General features: G+C 43.6%; 1 protein-coding gene across 1 annotated transcript in view; it reads left to right on the plus strand.

Annotated features, from left to right (window-relative positions):
• Window positions 1-2,400: 2,400 nt before the first annotated feature.
• The window catches only part of LOC126365867 (facilitated trehalose transporter Tret1-like), a 459,878-nt gene continuing 442,987 nt past the window's right edge, over window positions 2,401-19,291 (plus strand). Inside the window, exon 1 of the mRNA XM_050008548.1 lies at window positions 2,401-2,585. The gene's annotated coding sequence lies outside the window, so the exon portion shown is untranslated. The remainder of the gene's footprint in view (window positions 2,586-19,291) is intronic.

The following is a 19,291-nucleotide window of genomic DNA, read 5'->3' on the forward strand; positions in this document are numbered from 1 at the left end:
ACTACACCTGAAGTTATGCGAGAGAATAGTCAGAGCATATCCTTCGATAAGTGCCGATGTGATAAGGAATACCAGTGAATCCATGATACCAATGGTCATCACTTCGACCACCTTCTGTAAATGGGCGTTCATGCCACCTATGTGACCTAAAGACCTTACTGTTACACATCATTGGATTCATCTCAATAGCCGCTGTCAGAAAATTAGTACCAAACTATAGCACGCCATAATAAAAAAAACAACAAAGTTGACCTTCATATCACTGAAGAGACCCCACCTAGCAACAAAAGACGAATGTCATATTATGCCTTCTGTTGTCCCATGCAACTTCTGTCCAACAAACTTTTCAGCTCCTATCATACTTTCGGAGCTATTCTTGGTGCAACAATTAGTAACTCACACTGTATATAAACGACTTTGGAGGCAATCTCAGCAGCCGTCTTTCGTTGTTTGCAGATGATGCTGTCGTTTATCATCAAAACAAATTGAAAAACGATTTAGAAAAGATATCTGTATAGTGCCCAAATTGGCAATTGACCCTAAATAACGAAAAATTTGAGGTCATCCACATGAGTGCTAAAATAAATCCGTTAAACTTCGATTACACGATAAATCAGTCAAATCTAATGGTAGTTTACCGCGAAATAAGGGAAAGAGTGCTACTGAAATGATACAGGATTTGCGGCGGACATTATTGAAACAAAGGTACTTTTCGTTGCAACGGAATCTTCTCACGAAATTTCAATCACCAACTCTCTCGTGCGAATGGGAAAATATTTTTTTTTTTTTTTTTTGGCGCCGGCCTACGTAGGGAAAAACGATCATCATAATAGAATAAGACAAATGAGAGCTCGCACGGGAAATATGATTTGCAGAGTATCCATGTAGATGTAGATGGATTGGGCTATTAATTGCTAGATGAATATTAAACTTCCTGGCAGATTAAAATTGTGTGCCGGATCGAAACTCGAACTCGGGACCTTTGCCTTTCGCGGACAAGTTCTCTACCAGGCTGTGGCTAAGCCATGTCCCCGCAATATCCTTTCTTTCAGGAGTGCTAATTCTGCAAGGTTCGCAGGAGAGCTTCTGTAAAGTTTGGAAGGTAGGAGACGAGGTACTGGCAGACGTAAAGCTGTGATTACGGGGTGTGCGTCATGCTTGGGTAGCTCAGATGGTAGAGCACTTGCCCGCGAAGGGCAAAGGTCCCGAGTTCGAGTCTCGGTCCGGCACACAGTTTTAATCTGCTGGAAGTTTCATATCAGTGCACAATACGCTGCAGAATGAAAATCTCATTCTAGATGCATATTACCTTAAAATACAGTTGATAATGGCCCGTTCGCACGACTACTTGATTTAGGGCTACTTGCGCCCCGCGGGTCACAGTTCGACGACCACTGCTGTATAGGAACTGTCATACGCAGACGTTTTCCTCTACTACTTTATTATAAGGTTCTTCGCTTCTTTACGGGCTTTCGAGCTGACGTAGATATTGTTATGTATTGCGCGTGGTAGAAACAGAGCTGCCAACACTGCCAGTAGCCATCTTTGCTATTTTGAAAGATGCAACCAAGGTGAACGACTCCAGCGCTTCGTTTGTCATCTGTTTCCCAATACAGCGGACAATTTCCAGAAAGTCACTAAATATTACGATTGGTTTTTGTATTTCCAACATATTCTCATACTAGTCCACTTATGCAAAACTTTCATTGACTCCTTTAATTCGTGCTTTTGAAGTCATATTAAAATTGAAGATTTTGCTACCTGCCGCCCTGGGCGGTGACATAGTTCGCCCGCTTGTCATCCCAGTCTCGCCACCCCCCCCCCCCCCCCCAACCACCACCCACACCTAGAGCCAGATCTTTCCACCATTATCATCAAGCTGGCCGGAGTGACCGAGCGGTTCTAGGCGCTACTGCCTGGAACTGCGCGACCGCTATGGTCGCAGGTTCGAAACCTGCCTCGTGCATGGATGTGTGTGATGTCCTTAGGTTAGTTTGGTTTAAGTAGTTCTAAGTTCTAGGGGACTCATGACATCAGAAGTTAAGTCCCATAGTACTCAGAGCCATTTGAGCCATTATCATCAAGTTCTTTGCAGACGAAGAAAAGGTGTTTTAGGCCATTACAGACGCTCGAGGCAGAGTTACCCTGTATTAGCGACATGTTTCCTGCGGGTGTGCGGTCTCGGTACACCGCTAATTCAGCAAAACAACAAAACGAACCGGTGTAGCCATTCGGCGGTCGAGCAATTTTCTCTCGGTCCTACATCCGGCCTTCGCGTGACGGAAGCGGTTCGAGAACCAGAAAGTCAGCAGCGTTCGTCCCGGTGATGACTGCGCAGTCGGGCCCGCCGTGGAGACGGCACGCAAATACCGGCCGCGAGTACCGTTGGAGGCGTCGCAGGGCACGCAAAGGGAGCCTAGAGGTCCGCGCGCCCCCTCCGCTGGTGCAGAGAGTCCCCACTACGGCGCCCGCTGGAAGCGCGGCGAGGTGCCGGTCAGCCAGTCAGCCGAAGGCGCTCCGCCGCGACGCACAGTAGTTCTCCACCTACCAGCGCCGCTGCGAGGACGACACCGGCCGACCCGCAAGTACGTACCGGCGCTCCGCACCTCCCCTGGCGAAGGGACCGCTGCTGTCGCCTCACCCAGCTGGGGGCCGTACACCACCCCGCCGTGACTTCTACGTCTACACGGATACTCTGCAAATCACATTTAAGTGCCTGGCAGAGGGTTCATCGAACCACCTTCACAATTCTCTATTATTCTAATCTCGTGTAGCGCCCGGAAAGATTGAACACCTATACAGGGTGTTACAAGAAGGTACGGCCAAACTTCCAGGAAACATTCCTCACACACAAATAAAGAAAAGATGTTATGTGGACATGTGTCCGGAAACGCTTAATTTCCATGTTAGAGCTCATTTTAGTTTCGTCAGTATGTACTGTACTTCCTCGATTCCCCACCAGTGGCCCAATTGAAGGAAGGTAATGTTGACTTCGGTGCTTGTGTTGACATGCGACTCATTGCTCTACAGTACTAGCATCAAGCACATCAGTACGTAGCATCAACAGGTTAGTGTTCATCACGAACGTGGTTTTGCAGTCGGTGTAATGTTTAGCACGGGGGCAATAGCCGTGGCGCGGTACGTTTTTATCGAAAAAGATTTCCAGAACGAAGGTGTCCCGACAGGAAGCCTTCGAAGCAATTGACCGGCGTCTTAGGGAGCACGGAATATTCCAGCCTATGACTCGCGACTAGGGAAGACCTAGAACGACGAGGACACCTACAATGGACGAGGCAATTCTTCGTGCAGTTGACGATAGCCCTAATGTCAGAGTCAGGAAGCTGCTGCTGTACAAGGTAACGTTGACCACGTCACTGTATGCAGAGTGCTACGGGAGAACCAGTTGTTTCCGTACCATGTACAGAGTTTGCAGGCACTATCAGCAGCTGATTGGCCTCCACGGCTACACTTCTGCGAATGGTTCATCCAACAATGTATCAATCTTCATATCAGTGCAAATGTTCTCTTTACGGATGAGGCTTCATTCCAACGTGATCAAATTGTAAATTTTCACAATCAACATGTGTGGGCTGACAAGAATCCGCACGCAGTTGTGCAATCACGTCATCAACACAGATTTTCTGTGAAAGTTTGGGCAGGCATTGTTGGTGATGTCTTGACTATGCCCCATGTACTTCCACCTACGCTCAATGGAGCATGTTATCATGATTTCATACGGGATACTCTACCTGTGCTGCTAGAACATGTGCCTTTACAAGTACGACACAACATGTGGTTCATGCACGATGGAGCTCCTGCACATTTCAGTCGAAGTGTTCGTACGCTTCTCAACAACAGATTCGCTGATCGATGCATTGGTAGAGGCGGACCAATTCCATGGTCTCCACGCTCTGCTGACCGGTCCCCAGCTCGTGGTCGTGCGGTAGCGTTCTCGCTTCCCGCGCCCTAGTTCCCGGGTTCGATTCCCGGCGGGGTCAGGGATTTTCTCTGCCTCGTGAGGACTGGGTGTTGTGTGATGTCCTTAGGTTAGTTAGGTTTAAGTAGTTCTAAGTTCTAGGGGACTGATGACTATAGATGTTAAGTCCCATAGTGCTCAGAGCCAGCCTCTCCTGACGTCAACAACACATGTTGTGTCGTACTTGTAAAGGCACATGTTCCAGCAGCACAGGTAGAGTGATACAATACGCTATTCTCCAGGGCTGCATCAGCGCATCAGGGATTCCATGCGACGGAGGGTGGATGCATGTATCCTCGCTAACGGAAGACATTTCGAACATTTCCTGTAACAAAGTGTTTGAAGTCGCGCTGGTACGTTCTGTTGCTGTGTGTTTCCATTCCATGATTAATGTGATCTGAAGAGAAGTAATAGAATGAGCTGTAACATGGAAAGTAAGCGTTTCCGGACACATATCCATATAACATATTTTCTTTCTTTGTGTGTGAGGAATGTTTCCTGAAAGTTTGGCCGTACCTTTTTGTAACATCCTGTATCTTTCCGTACGAGCTCTGATTTCCCTTATTTTATCGTGGTGATCGTTCCGCCCTATGTAGGTCGGTATCAACAAAATATTTTGGCATTCGGAGGAGAAAGTTGGTGATTGGATTTTCGTGAGAAGAGTCCGTCGCAACGAAAAACGCCTTTATTTTAATGATTTCCAGCCCAAATCTTGTATCATTTCTGTGACACTCTCTCCCATATTTCGCGATAATACTAAACGTGCTGCCTTCCTTTGAACTTTTTCCACGTACTCCGTCAATTCTACCTGGTAAGGAGCCAACACCGGGCAGCAGTATTCTAAAAGAGGACGGACAAACGTAGTGTAGACAGTCTCCTTAGTAGGTCTATTACATTTTCTAAGTGTCCTGCCAATAAAACACAGCCTTTGGTTAGCATTCCCCACAACATTTTCTATGTGTTCTTTCCAATTTAAGTAGTTCGTAATTGTAATTCTCAGGTATTTTGTTAAATTTACTACCATTAGATTTGACTGATTTATCGTGTAACCGAAGTTTAACCAGTTCCTTTTCGCACTCATGTGGATGACCTCACACTTTTCGTTATTTAGGATCAACTGCCACTTTTCGCACCATTCAGATATCTTTTATAAATCGTTTTGCAGTTTGGTTTGAACTTCCGATGACTTTATTAGTCGATAAACAAGAGCGTCGTCTGCAAACACCCGAAGACGCCTGCTCAGATCGTCTCCCAAATCGTTTATACTGATAAGGAACAGCCAAGGGCCTATAATACTTTTTTGGGGAAGGCCTGAAATCACTTCTGTTTTACTCGATGACTTTCCGTCAGTTACTACGAACTGTGACCTCTCTGACAGGAAATCGCAAATCCAGTCACATAACTGAGCACGAAATTTTACTACGAGCCGCTTGTGTGATACAGTGTCAAAAGCCTTCCGGAAATCCAGGAATACGGAATCGATCTGAAATCCCTTGTGAAAAGCACTCAGCACATCACGTGAATAAAGAGCTAGTTGTGTTTCACAGGAACGATGTTTTCTAAACCCATGTTGACTGGTGTCAATAGACCTTTTCCTTCGAGGTAATTCATAATGTTCGAACACAATATATGTTCTAAAATCCTGCTGCATATCGACGTTAACGATATGGGCCTGTAATTTAGTGGATTACTCCTACTACCTTTCTTGAATATTGGTGTGACCTGTGGAACTTTCCAGTCTTTCGGTACGGATCTTTCGTCGAGCGAACGGTTGTATATGATTGTTAAGTATGGAGCTAATGAATCAGCATACTCCGAACGCCAATTCAAAATCGGCAAAAGTTTATGCACCTCAGTGAGAGCGTAGGAACGGTGTAGTCCTTAAGGTATTTCCGTCAGGGAGTTTAGCTAAAAGTGGAGTTAGACCAATCTGCATTGTGATTTCCGTGTAGTTTACGAATTATTCCCGTCAGTTCAAAAAGTTTCAAGAGTGAATTTATAAGAAGGAGCCCTAAAAAATAAAATTAAGTTCTGAATCAACCCTTTGGGTTATGTAGCCAGGTCACAGTTGGCAGCATGTCTCAAGTGCGTTTTTATAATTGCCAGCGGTGGTATGGGCCGAGCAGCTATAGCTTCTCCTTAGTGAATCTTCATCCCTGTTAATAGACGGCATGACTTGTTGTATACCATGGGAAAGCTGCGAAATCGATCTGTTTAGCGGTGTGTAACACACTTGTATAACATACTCAGTTTTTCTCGATATTTTGTGAATTATAAGCAACCGTTTTCAGATCTCGTTAGCTTTATCCCCCCTAATTCCATCCAGAAAACACCCTCCAGAAATAGCGTAGTGTGAAAAGCAAGGAAGAAGGAATGTGATACACGGTAGGAGTGTGAGACACGTCCAGTGGCGTCGCACGTGCCTGTACTTTTTCGGGTCTACCACACCAACGAAAACTTCTAAAACAGTATTATCTTAACTCCGCATCACTTCAATAAATAGTACGGATAGAGTTATAATGAATTCATATCAAAAAGTTATATAAGGTAGAGAAAAGTGTGTAAGACTAAATATGCTGATTTACGTAAATTTGAATGTACCATAGGGTCGACTATGGGGAAAAATATTAGTAAATCATAGAGTAGTTACATTCGGAGAAGTGTGAGTACGACTTGCACTCTGCCATTCCTTACAAACTTTGATTATGTACAGGGTGGTAATATTTAAACTTTTTTAAGAGAAATTTTCACCATTTGACTGTTAATTGCACATTTATTTTACACAATAATGTTTTCGACTTTATAGCTATGCTCAAGTGCTTGTTCAAATGTTAAAATATGTGACCACACTGCAACATTTCATCGTCGAAAAAAAATATTCCTTGTCAACTGATGAAGAAGAGTGACATTTGCAGGGCACAAGGATGTTTGGCTGTTAAATACGACTTATTGTGTGTTAATAGCTTTTCACTCTGCACAGAGTCAGCTTTTCGACGTATACTTGTATCCTGTAATACGACAACTGATGTACAAGACGATGTCATGCCACAGACAGGTCAGACATCATCCACTGTGTTTATTTGTTTATTAACTTTATGTGTACCTTTTTTTAACTGTTCCACATGAAAGTCGCCGTGTACGTGTACGTTTTAACGCCCTATGTCTCCCGTAACTATGTTCTCATGTCCTCCTTTAACGCCTTTTACATGTCCCGTTTTCCTCTTTTTATTAAATGTATCACTCGGGTGAAGAGCGGCTGGATTGTGCCGCTGCCAGCACTCCCCTGCCCCAATGGGGCAGGCGAATGAAACCACAATAATGAAAAAAAAACAGATCATACATATTTTAACATTTGAACAACTTGAGAATGGCTATAAAGCCAAAAATGATTGTGTAAAACAAATGGAAAAATTAACAGTGAAATGGCAGAAATTTCTTTGAAAAAATTCCATATGACTGTGGTTCCCCACGCAGGAAAGACAAACTTCCGCTAACTGAGCCAGCATATATGGAAAACTGTTTACTGTGTGAGCAACCAACTTTTATGGAATGACGCTCAGACTGGGCGCTGGAGGACTTGCGTTTTTAGTAGTCTTACTTTTATGACCTGCCGTTAGGCGCCCATACTGGTACGACGACGTAGGGTTAAAACCAAGCATCGGTGTACGTTATAGCTGCACACAGTCAGCATGGCTCCGGGAAAAGTGAGCGAGGCCCCGCTTTTCTCGTAAAGTTGTTTTGTCAAAACAACAGCAGTAATGAAACATGCTGGCGGAGTGAAAATTTCCTCCTGGAAACATCCGCCACGCCGTGGATTAGCCATGTCTCCGCAGTATCGTTTCTCCCAGGTAGTACGTATACTAGTCTCGTTAGAGAACAGAGTTCGAGCCTCGGTCCGGCACACGCCGCGCGGGATTAGCCGAGCGGTCTCAGGCGCTGCAGTCACGGACTGTGCGGCTGGTCCCGGCGGAGGTTCGAATCCTCCCTCGAGCATGGGTGTGTGTGTTTGTCCTTAGGATAATTTAGGTTAAGCAGTGTGTAAGCTTAGGGACTGATGACCTTAGCAGTTAACTCCCATAAGATTTCACGCACATTTGAACATTTTCGGTCCGGCACACAGTTTTAATCTGCCAGGAGGTTTCATACCAGCGCACACTCCATTGCAGAAGCAGCACTAGTGCTGCTGCTCTGCCAGCCGGTAGCTTAGTTCGTACAACACTTAACCACAAAAAGGAAAGTCCAGAGTTCGAGCCTCGGTCCGGCACACAGTTTTAATCCGCCAGGACGTTTCACACCTGCGCACACTCCACTGCAGAAGCAGCGGTAGTGCTGCTGCTCGGCCGGCTGCTGTGGTCGAGTGGTTCTAGGCGCTTCAGCCCGGAACCACGTGGCTGATACGGTCACAGGTTCGAATCCTGCCTCGGGTATGGATGTGCGTGATGTCCTTAGGTTTAAGTAGTTCTAAGTCTAGGGGACTGATGACCTCAGATGTTAAGTTCCATAGTACTTAGAGCCATTTGAACTTTTTTTCTGCTGTTCGCGAGTATCTACGCGTTAAAGGAATACGCAGAGGTCCTTTTTCCGCAACGGGGTTGAAGAACATGATTCGGAAGTCCGAATTAAACTGGCGATTTGGGAATTTCTCCTGGGAGAGGCCGACGGCCAATTGCGCCACAAATTGTTGAGGTAATTACTGTTGCCACGGCTGAGAGTACTGGATGCAATGCGCAAGCTTCAATCAGTGCAGGAGGTGTGTCACAGAGGTGAATATTCTGTGGGCCACCGTTCGGCAATTGCTGCGAACAGTTCTGAAATGGCATCCTTACAAACTTCCAGGTAGTAGTGGATGTAGATGGTCCTCACACTGAGCAGCGTTTGTAACCTGGAGCGAAAACAAGGTACACAATTAACAATGTTACTCGCTCATGTAGAAATTAAAGTGCGTGGGTTTCAATTGCTTATTCGTTATTTCTCTTCCGTATGTCCTTAAAAATGTTTCCACAAAGTTTCATTGTCCTACAATCACTCATTTTTCGTGGGGAGCATCTCAAGTAGCGAAAGTTCGATTTAAACCATCCTGTATATAGATAGCTCATCTACAGGATTTCATGAGTGAGTTTGCGCGTGTCAAAATATGTGACATAATGGCCGTATCTTTTACTTGCATTAACTTGTTCACAGCGCTAAGCGACTGTAAACCTTAGTATCTGACACGAATTTCAACTTGATGCCTGTACCCATTGCTGAGAAAAGTGGTCTTAATAGACGGACAAGAAGTGGCAAAAAAATTGTATGTATGTAATTACAAATTAACAGTTTTCGGATTTTCTCTTTTATTTGTACTGTGAAAACTTGCTTCTTGCCAAATTTTATGATTGCTGGTCAAAGAGAAGTACCTCACAGATTTCGATGAGTGACTTTGCGAGCATGTGGCATAAATGGCCTTAACTCTTGATTACATTGACTTAGGAACTTAAATTTTTTACAGAGAGGTTCCATAGACCTTAATATTTGACATATATTTCAACTCGATACCTCCACACGTTCCAGAGAATAAGTGGTGTTAAGAGCAGGACACCAAAGTAATACTATAAGGTTTCTGTTTTTACAAATTGAGGTAGGGAACCATAAAAATTGGGAAAAGTTCAGAGGCCGTTTTGATGCTTCAGGTGTCCAACATAGTCTCTCCCACTTGAGTATAACGCACAGAACGTTCACACAACCATTTTAAACTGTCAGAAATGTCCTTCTGTGGAATGTTGTTCATCTCGTGCGTCACATTCACACAATTTTCGCGCTTGGCGAACCATCAGAGATCCATTCTGCAGTTTGTCATGTTGTGGTAGGTTCGTTTTGGTAATCACACATCTCTTCATCCATGATGGTTTTTTCCAGAAAAGAACTGTCTGCTTCTTGTATCTCAATCAAGTTGCGGTAGGCATCCACACGCTGTTGTTTTTATTAGAATGTCAAGATACGCGTGACAAACTGTGCACAATCTTTTCTCTTCTTCAAAATGTTCTGAAGAATGTCTTGCTCACTTGATTTAGAGGTTCAGTTCGTTTCTCAATTGAGATTTTCGACCTATCAACGTAGACACACTACGGCTGCACGTCCACTACTTAGCACTGCATGCTCATAATATAAAAAAAGGACATAATAAATGTAGGATTACCGGTAGTATTGGTAGCAGTTGTAGGGAAAGAAACATAAATGAATGTGTAAGAGAGAAAATTGGAACCGACGGTTTCTCTTTTTTTTATATTTGTTTTGCACATAATGAGAATCACACATAACATTCAGTGTTAGTCCATTATGTATTTTATATCTTTACAGCGTACACATCATTCAGTGTTAGTCCATTATATATTTTATATCCTTACAGCATATAAGTTGCGTTTTATAAATAATACAAATCAGTTGATCACGTAAATTCTGTACTTTTATATAAGCAAAGCAATTACTTTTGATGCAAGTACAGTTTACATGCACAAACATAAAATAACATATATAAGTATTGTTGTTACTTTGTACTCAGTAGAATGTTCTTATCATGACCAAAGGCAAGCGTTTCCTATTATTATAGACAAATCCGGAAGTTGTTTATGAATGACAGACATATGTTTTACATAAATTCCGCGAAGTGTTGAAGTGATGTTTGATACATTTTTGTTTTGCGGTTCTTTTTTATTTTACCTTCTTGTTAAGGAAATTGCGTTTTCTGGGATGTATGATGAATCTCTGTTGTTTCTTTACATCCCTCTGTTTGGCAAAACAGATCAACAATTTTCGAACAAACCCTGAAATAAATATTTACAAGTTCAGTTTTGCTACAAATACTGTTTATTTTTAAGTATTAGATGGTATCATAATTAAATACAACAAATATGTTGCATTGGTTAAGTGACCCTTTATTCATCCTCACTCAGTTTCTAGACAATTTACCACTTCTGGTTTTTAGGGGAAATCGCATATGTAAACAAAAGGGTCGTTATGAGGTAACGCCCGATAGGTATGCAACACACCTAACATGCAGGTAATGCAGTACATCTTAACTGATCAAAGCTACTAGGAAAACTACTGTACTCGACGTTTACTTATGGCCGTTTACAGTAGCCTGTGGTAGTTCTACAACTCTACTCACAAGAAACTGGTCGAATGCACACCTGTTGTTTGCAGTTGCTAGTTCAAACAGATACAGTAGTTACTGCACTGATGTCGCTTATATGCCTGGAACATGATGGACCTAGAAGCTTTTTGGATGGACAGTGTGTAGATGGATCTGACTTATTCCAGACGCTGAATATGTCTAGAGACCTTCATGAAAATCTTGCATTTGTGCTGCCTTAGTCAGTTTGCCACTGCAGTTCTTGCATCTTGCAAGTGGCTTTGATGTTGCCAAATCTAAACGTCTAAACTCTAAAGTTAGCGCATCTCACAGGTATCGAGTAATTTTGCAGCACGTAAGCTATTGTGGTCAGGGTCTGTATCACAGATCACCCCACATTGTGTTTCCCATACAGTTTGAATATGCACACTGGTGTGCATTAAAACGACAACAATAAGGAGGATAGCAAATAACGAAATTTTAGTTATTGTGCATGTACTGTATAGGAGGGAGGATACTTAATTTAAGTTGTAGGTGATATAGCGTTTTAGCGGGTACAAAATTTATCAAAGCGATCTACCACCTCCAGCAGAAACAATGGCTCTAAGACAGCTGGGCATCACATTGAACTGAGCTAGAATGACAGATATGGGTACGTCATTTGATGCTGCTTCAGTTCCATGTCTGAGTTCACCAATGATAGTGTCTGGAGAGTGGTGGAGTGCCAGTCTCTCGGCAATATGAACAGATGTTTGCAGTGGGTCAGAGGTTTGCATAAGGAGTGCTCGCCTGGCAGCAGTCAAACACCTGCATCAAAGTATGTCAGGATGGTCTTGTCAAATCTTGTAGGAAGATAATATCACAGAGACGAAGAATAGGCACAGCATCTGGCCTTAATACATGAGAAAAGTAAGAGCTGTTGTCCAAATTATCAACAGTGCAAGCTGGAGATGATTATTGTCGTGACGTGTGTCGGATGGCACCTAATACCATCACACCTGGTGCTGTGCCTGTATGATGATGACGAGTGGAGTCTCTCAAAGCTCGCTCTCCTCGATGTCTCCGCATGGGTACGTGCATTGCGATGTTGTTCTTAGAAAGGGCACTGTAAGGACGAGCTGACGTCACTCCAGTATTGTAGTTGGTCTCTCCATTGTCAGCGAGCCCTTCTCTGTGAAATCGTCAACCGAAACCGCCTCAGTGGTTGCTGTGCTAACACTCCGTGTTGCTTGAGAAGCCATCGCACTGCTCGTCTTGCTGTAAACATTCCTACCCACATTCTGCGGTTTTGCTAGAATGCGAACAATTTGTGTATCCAATGTACCAATCTGACGTTTGTTGCATTCCACATCCACGGTGCTTCGACGAGTGTTCAGTAAGTAATGCAACAGTTTTTTCTCAGCCAATTTCAGTTTAAATATCCAGAATTTGTTGTGAGACATCGCGAAATATTCCGCTATAGCACATGTGGTTTCATGAAGCTCCGACAGGTGGCGGTGCTATACGTAGCCTTCAAAACGGCGTTTGCAATGGAGGTGCGTTCCAAGCACAGAGCTGTCCTTCAGTTTCTTTTGGTGGAAAACCAAAGCACCGCAGATATTCATAGGCGCTTGCAGAATATCTACAGAGACCTGGCAGTCAACGAAAGCACGGTGAGTCGTTGGGCGAGGCATCTGTCATAACCGCAACAAGGTCGTACAGACTTTAAATAGAAATTCATCCATAGAATAGGAGGAGTTGTTGAGGATAATTTATTTTAGACTAGATTTAAAATTTGCTCTGCTCCTCTCAGACATTTTATGTTATTGCGGAAATGATCAAAAAGTTTTGTTGCTGTATATTGAATTGCTTTCTGAACCACCCACAGCTTTAATAGTAGGTAATAAAGGTCATTTTCACCTCTTGTGTTATAGGTACAGGTATCATATTATTGCCGGCCGTTGTGGTCAAGCGGTTCTAGGCACTCCAGTCCGGAACCGCGTGACTGCTACGGTCGCAGGTTCAAATCCTGCCTCGGGCATGGATGTTGTGATGTCCTTAGGTTAGTTTGGTTTAATAAGTTCTAAGTTCTAGGAGACTGATGACCTCAGATCTTAAGTCCCATAGTGCTCAGAGCCATTTGAACCATTTTTTGTATCACATTATTATTAATTTAACAGAACGTTTTGAGGATGAGGAATAAGAGATCGTCTGAGACTGAATATACATACGAAACGTTGAAGTTCAGATCAGTAACGGAATGTGGGACACAACGGTGGGGGGGAATGAAAGCTGAACTTCTATTCGAAGTAAGAAGAAGCAACGTGCTCACTTGTGACGCTTTCTGTGAGACTGTGAGGTATAGATGATGGTAACAAAATAGTTTTTGTCGGTTGGAACTTAATTCAAGGTTAGCGAAGAAATTGTCATGAAAAATATTCTGTCTTTAGGAATCGATTTTAAAATGTTCTGGATTCAGCTGTTTTAAGACATGCATGAACGGGAAACTACAGATTCTAAAAGAATTGAACAGGGAAAAAATGTAGCATCAGATTAAAACGACCATTAACTTTTAGAGGTGAAGTAGTTCCATATACTTTATACTGCGAATAACTTCTGGACAACTGACAGTGTGCGAGGAGTGATGTCGAACCAAAGACACGAGCAACGTTCAGCTATTGCTGAGAGTTTAGCGCCTGGCAGTGCTCCACTTGAAACAGTACCGGAATAAACTTTCTGTCTCTCTACATGTAAACAGAACGATACTGCCACACTTACAAAGGCCTTTTTCAAGTAATTGAACATGATATTGTGTCTCTGTGTCGTGGATGAGATAAAGAGAGGCCGAAACACGGAACACACAGCCTAAACCCGAAACTCACAATGGCTCTGAGCACTATGGCACTTAACATCTGAGGTCATCAGTCCCCTAGAACTTAGAACTACTTAAACCTATCTAACCTAAAGACATCACACACATCCATGCCCGAGGCAGGATTCGAACCTCCGACCGTAGCGGTCGCGCGGTTCCAGACTGAAGCGCCTAGAACCGCTCGGCCACTCCGACAGGCCATCAAACTCTCAAAGTAAAGTTGGTTAGTAATAAATACTGGACTAACCTTCAGGAGCGCATTGGTTCAAATACTCATCAAGAGATTCATACTAAGGTTTTCCTTCATTTCCCTAAATTACTTACGGTAAGTGTTGCGATGTTTCCTTCCAAAGTGTTTGGCTGGTTTTTTTCCTATCTTGATACAGGGTACGTTTCGCCACGCACCGTAAATAGTAGGGCAAAGAGAGAATCAGGACAATTTGTTAGTGCAGTTTGCCTACATCAAGGGCAGGTTTGCACTCAGGGGCAAACCTATTGTCTCTTTTGATTGACAGGTCCTTAACCTGTTGTTGTGCTAAGATGATTAAGACCCCTTGAGGATAATTCTTCCTTTTCATTGAGAGGACCTTAACTTATTGTTCCCGGACCCACCCCTCTCCCCTTCGCAGACCCTCAGGAAACCTCCAACCCTCCCCCCTCCCCTCGTCGATACAGGTACCCTTTCAGGCCAGAGCTATTCTAACAGTCCCACTCTCACTCTAACAATTGTCCGCCCCTGGTGGCTGGGTGGTCAGCGCGACGGAATGTCATACCAAACGGTCCAGGTTCGATTCCTAATAGGGTCGGAGATTTCCTCCACTCAGGGTCTGGGTGTTGTGTTGTTCTTATCATCATCATTTCATCCCCATCGACGCGCAAGTCGCCGAAGTGGCGTCAACTCGAAAGACTTGCACCAAGCGAAGGGTCTACCCGACGGGAGGCCCTAGTCACACGGCATTTACATTTTATTCTAACAGTTTGATACATGGCTTAATGAAATTGGTCAATTAATTAACCCCTCCCTCTCTGGTAAATCCCCCAACCCCCATCTTTCACCACTACCCCCTACGTGGAAACTGTCAGCTCTGTGCTGGAGAGGAAGGGTCTAACAACAAAAAATTGAATTATGTAGAAGAAGCAATATTGTTTATTTATAAAAAATTCTGTTTGCAGCGGTTGGATCTCTCTTGTTCATCATTCTATAATGTTTGGGAAGATGCAGGTCTTGTAAAATAAATCGGAAAGAAGTAATTAAATCAATCGCCTTTTTTTTATCCCATCACACAAGGGATACCGTCATGAAACAACCACACACGTAAATACACTGTTAAAAATCTTTCGATCGCATCCATCCTGTCATGCCACAGCACAGGCAGCTCGCTCGGGTTCCTGCAAAGCGATGCGTCCGTCACCAGCTGTGCTAAGTGCCATTGTCTAAGAGGTGTCCCCTTGGGCCTGAGACTGACAGACTGGACGCTAATTCTCGGGCAGAAACGCCTGAGTAATTCCTGCCGAAACACGTGCTCGCTCTCTACATTGGCCACATGCTGTCATAGCCACTGCTGGGCCCGCACTCACTGTCAGTCATGATTGGAACGAACCGTAAACTAAGCAGTTCAAAATGGTTCAAATGGCTCTGAGCACTATGGGACTTAACTGCTGTGGCCATCAGTCCCCTAGAACTACTTAAACCTAACTAACCTAAGGACATCACATACACCCATGCCCGAGGCCGGATTCGAACCTGCGACCGTAGCGGTCACGCGGTTCCAGATGGTAACGCCGAGAACCGCTCGGCCACTCCGGCCGGCAACTAAGCAGTGTTTCCCCAGTAAACCCCTGTGCAATGCTGACGCACATCAGAACTCCTTCCAAGGCACGGACTCTACACTGCCCCTGCCTCCCTGGTGCACTTTCTTGTGTTGCATTTCATGAATTGCTTCGGGAGTTATTACACCTGGTGTTGTGGAATATTGCCACATACATAACTTAAAGATGTCGCAGGAACTAAATGTCCCACTGCACAAAGAGAGAGCTCACCAGATGATGCGAGAATATTTAAACAATTATGCGGAATGCCCCTACTGGCACACTTCAACACATACTCTAAAGAAAAGATCACGACACTCTTGTGAAACCATCCCTGAAACACTTCGTGCCCTTTTGTGGAAAATACCCTTGTGTTTGGGTACAGGCTGCTTCAGGAGTTACTAAATCCAATTCAATATGTCTCTAAACACACTTTCAAAAAGATCGCTGTATAGTAGATTACCCCAATTTTGCGATGTATACCACTTCTGACTCTGAAACAAGATTTTAACACATTTGTGAAACCTCTCTCTTCCTCCACTACTCTGAAATATTTCTGTGCATAAACAAATTAGGTAAAGTGTTTAACGCCTCAATACATTTGGAAATTTGCTACACAAAATTCAAATCAAAGTTGCTAATATATTGATATATATTCTTTATTTAATCAGGTTGCGGAAGATGGAGTTCCCGCACTTGGCTAGACATCATGACAGCACGCCCCACCTCTGCACCCCGTGAAACAATAATGGAATGTAGTGCGGTGTAGCTGCCACTGTTTCGGGTCTTCCACGTGTGTGTATATCATCAAGCGCCGCCACGAAGGTCAAAACAGTCCATTGTCCTAGTTACAGATCGCTTTACCAAATATCACCAACTACAGTCCGGATATCGGCCTCCTTTAATCTAGCGGTCCCCAAAAAAAAGCACAAGTGTTGGCATTCTGTTAAATGGCAAATTCCAGTCTCGCTTCCTGTCTCTGTCGCTCTCACGAGGACACTTCCTGCTTGCCTGTGTGAACCAACGTCTCCAAACGTGAAGATGGAGGTTTTCATCTTTCCCCAGAATACCGTGTTCCTATTGGCTAATGCTGGAGACAAAGGGAAGGCTGATGCAAAAATCATGAGTGAAGTAATCCATTTAGACTGCCCTGTCCAATTAATTGTTTAACAATTTACAGAAGTCAAATAGATCGCTTAAAACACTCACTTCCGCCTTACGATGATCCGTCTTCACAATAAAACATATGTTCAACGTTTGAATATCATACATAAAGATTATAGGAATCAAGTAATGAAATTACCGTCACAAATAGATCATAGTGCTAAATGTATCCGAGGTCTTGTACGCATCACAGACTTGCGATCACGCATTTGACTCTCCGCCGTGCTCAGTGATCCCTGTCTGTCAATACTTGAGGTCTGTCTGGTCATGTTTTAGGTGTTGCTGTTCCTTCGCGTTTCCACTTCAGTCACATCACCAGCAATCGACTTGGGTGTGGGGGCTTTAGATGTTGAAATCTGGCCGATGGTTTCGTTACTCAGGTGAATTCCAATGACTAACTCACGTTCGAAGTCACTGAACTCTCCTGGCCGAACGATTCTGTTGTAACTGCTTGTCTACTAAGAACTGACAGCGAAATATTCCCCGCGTCCTTTTGTAGTGGTGGTGGTGGTGGTGGTTAGTGTTTAACGTCCCGTCGACAACGAGGTCATTAGAGACGGAGCGCAAGCTCGGGGTAGGGAAGGATTGGTAAGGAAATCGGCCGTGCCCTTTCAAGGGAACCATCCCGGCATTTGCCTGAAACGATTTAGGGAAATCACGGAAAACCTAAATCAGGATGGCCGGATACGGGATTGAACCATCGTCCTCCCGAATGCGAGTCCAGTGTGCTAACCACTGCGCCACCTCGCTCGGTCCGTCATTTTGTACTTGTGGGTCCGCCTCTCGTGACATCACCAGTTGCATCACCATCTTACCTTAACACCTGTATTTAAAAACCTCAATCACGTGAGGGGTGGGGACTAGTTCTGGAAAGAGATTTTCTCTGTGCAGAGGAGTGTGCGCTGATATGAAACTTCCTGGCAGATTCAAACTGTGTGCCAGACCGAGACTCGGGACCTTTGCCTTTCACCGGCAAATGCTCTCAAACTAGTTCTATTTATTTATCCGGTTCCGCAGCCTCATGCAAGCTGAAATTGCACCTTACGGGGAAAAGTTCTTAATTACTGTTACAGAACTCTTGCACAGAAGTAGTGTACCACAACACAGATTTGAAGATTTGGGCTTTCAGTTTTTTCGAGTCTGTTGGAATGCTAGTAAAAATGAAACTTAGTGAATAGCGCTCACCTCTTTGCACAATGCTTAAAGAAGTGTTATCCAAGATAGAAACTGTTCTGTCGCCTAGTATTCGCTCAGTGATTATTGCACCTTCATTTCTATGACTTAATATCGTGAACTAAAATTCTTACGATGGAATATAAATACAGGGATTTCGAGACACCTGAGAAACTGTCTATACGAAGTTCGCAAACTGACACCCCAGGTCTGTGTGAGTGCCCGTCTCTGAGTTAAGAATATTCGTGATGAGTTCACTATAGAAGATAAGAGTGCTATGCCTAATCCTCACTCATGACAAACACGAGTATTACGAAAATTAAGTGGTCTATTTGTCATTCGATGTCGATCGTCTGCGATACTAGTTTGTAGATCCGTGAGGTTAAGCCCTTCAAATAACATTTTGATTGTGCTTTTACAACTTACAGCCACGAGCTCACAAACAAGCTAGTGGATCAAAATATATGTGAAAAATATGTTATTTGTAAACATGATCCACTGAATTATGCGGAACATTTCCCTTAGAAACAACTTGAAAGAGTTCGTGCAAAGCCTATTAACTAGAAAGAAAAACCGAGCTACAAATATGTAGTGCACTGGTATGTCCTTCACTGTTGTATTACCAGCTTAAGGCCGCTTGTGACGGCGCCGTATGCACGTCACCCTATTAACTGCAACAGCAAATGAGTTTTCCTTGTCTGTGCACTTTTCAGGTTCCATTTACTTAAATTATTTCAATATGTTAGAAATTTAAAAATTCCTCCACGTTACCCATTTCATAGTGGGCAAAGACAATTGATTCCATGGTTAAATGATCAGTATACTAACACGTGATGAAACATTGCAAATAAACTGCCCGTTTGAAGATGAACAAGATCTTTAAACCAGCAACGGATTAATAATTAGAAACGGGTAACGTAACGGCCTGGAGTTATTCCATGGAAGACATGATTTTTCTTCATATGTTACGCTTTACATTTGTCATTAATTATAGCTTATAGGTAATGTCTGTTTGCATCTCTTCGAGAGCGTTAGTGCTGGGAGAATGATTGTAGCTTCGCTTGCAATTGATAGATCGATGAGATGCTTCGTACATTTTTAAAGGCACATTCACAGTTTATGATCTATCGGACCTCGTTGAGAAAGAGGAATCTAATGACAAGAGTTGGGCCTCACGTTAGTATTTTCTACCTCTAGTATTTGTCGCACA

The sequence above is a fragment of the Schistocerca gregaria genome, chromosome 4 (assembly GCF_023897955.1).
Source record: "Schistocerca gregaria isolate iqSchGreg1 chromosome 4, iqSchGreg1.2, whole genome shotgun sequence".
NCBI classification, from domain to species: domain Eukaryota; kingdom Metazoa; phylum Arthropoda; class Insecta; order Orthoptera; family Acrididae; genus Schistocerca; species Schistocerca gregaria.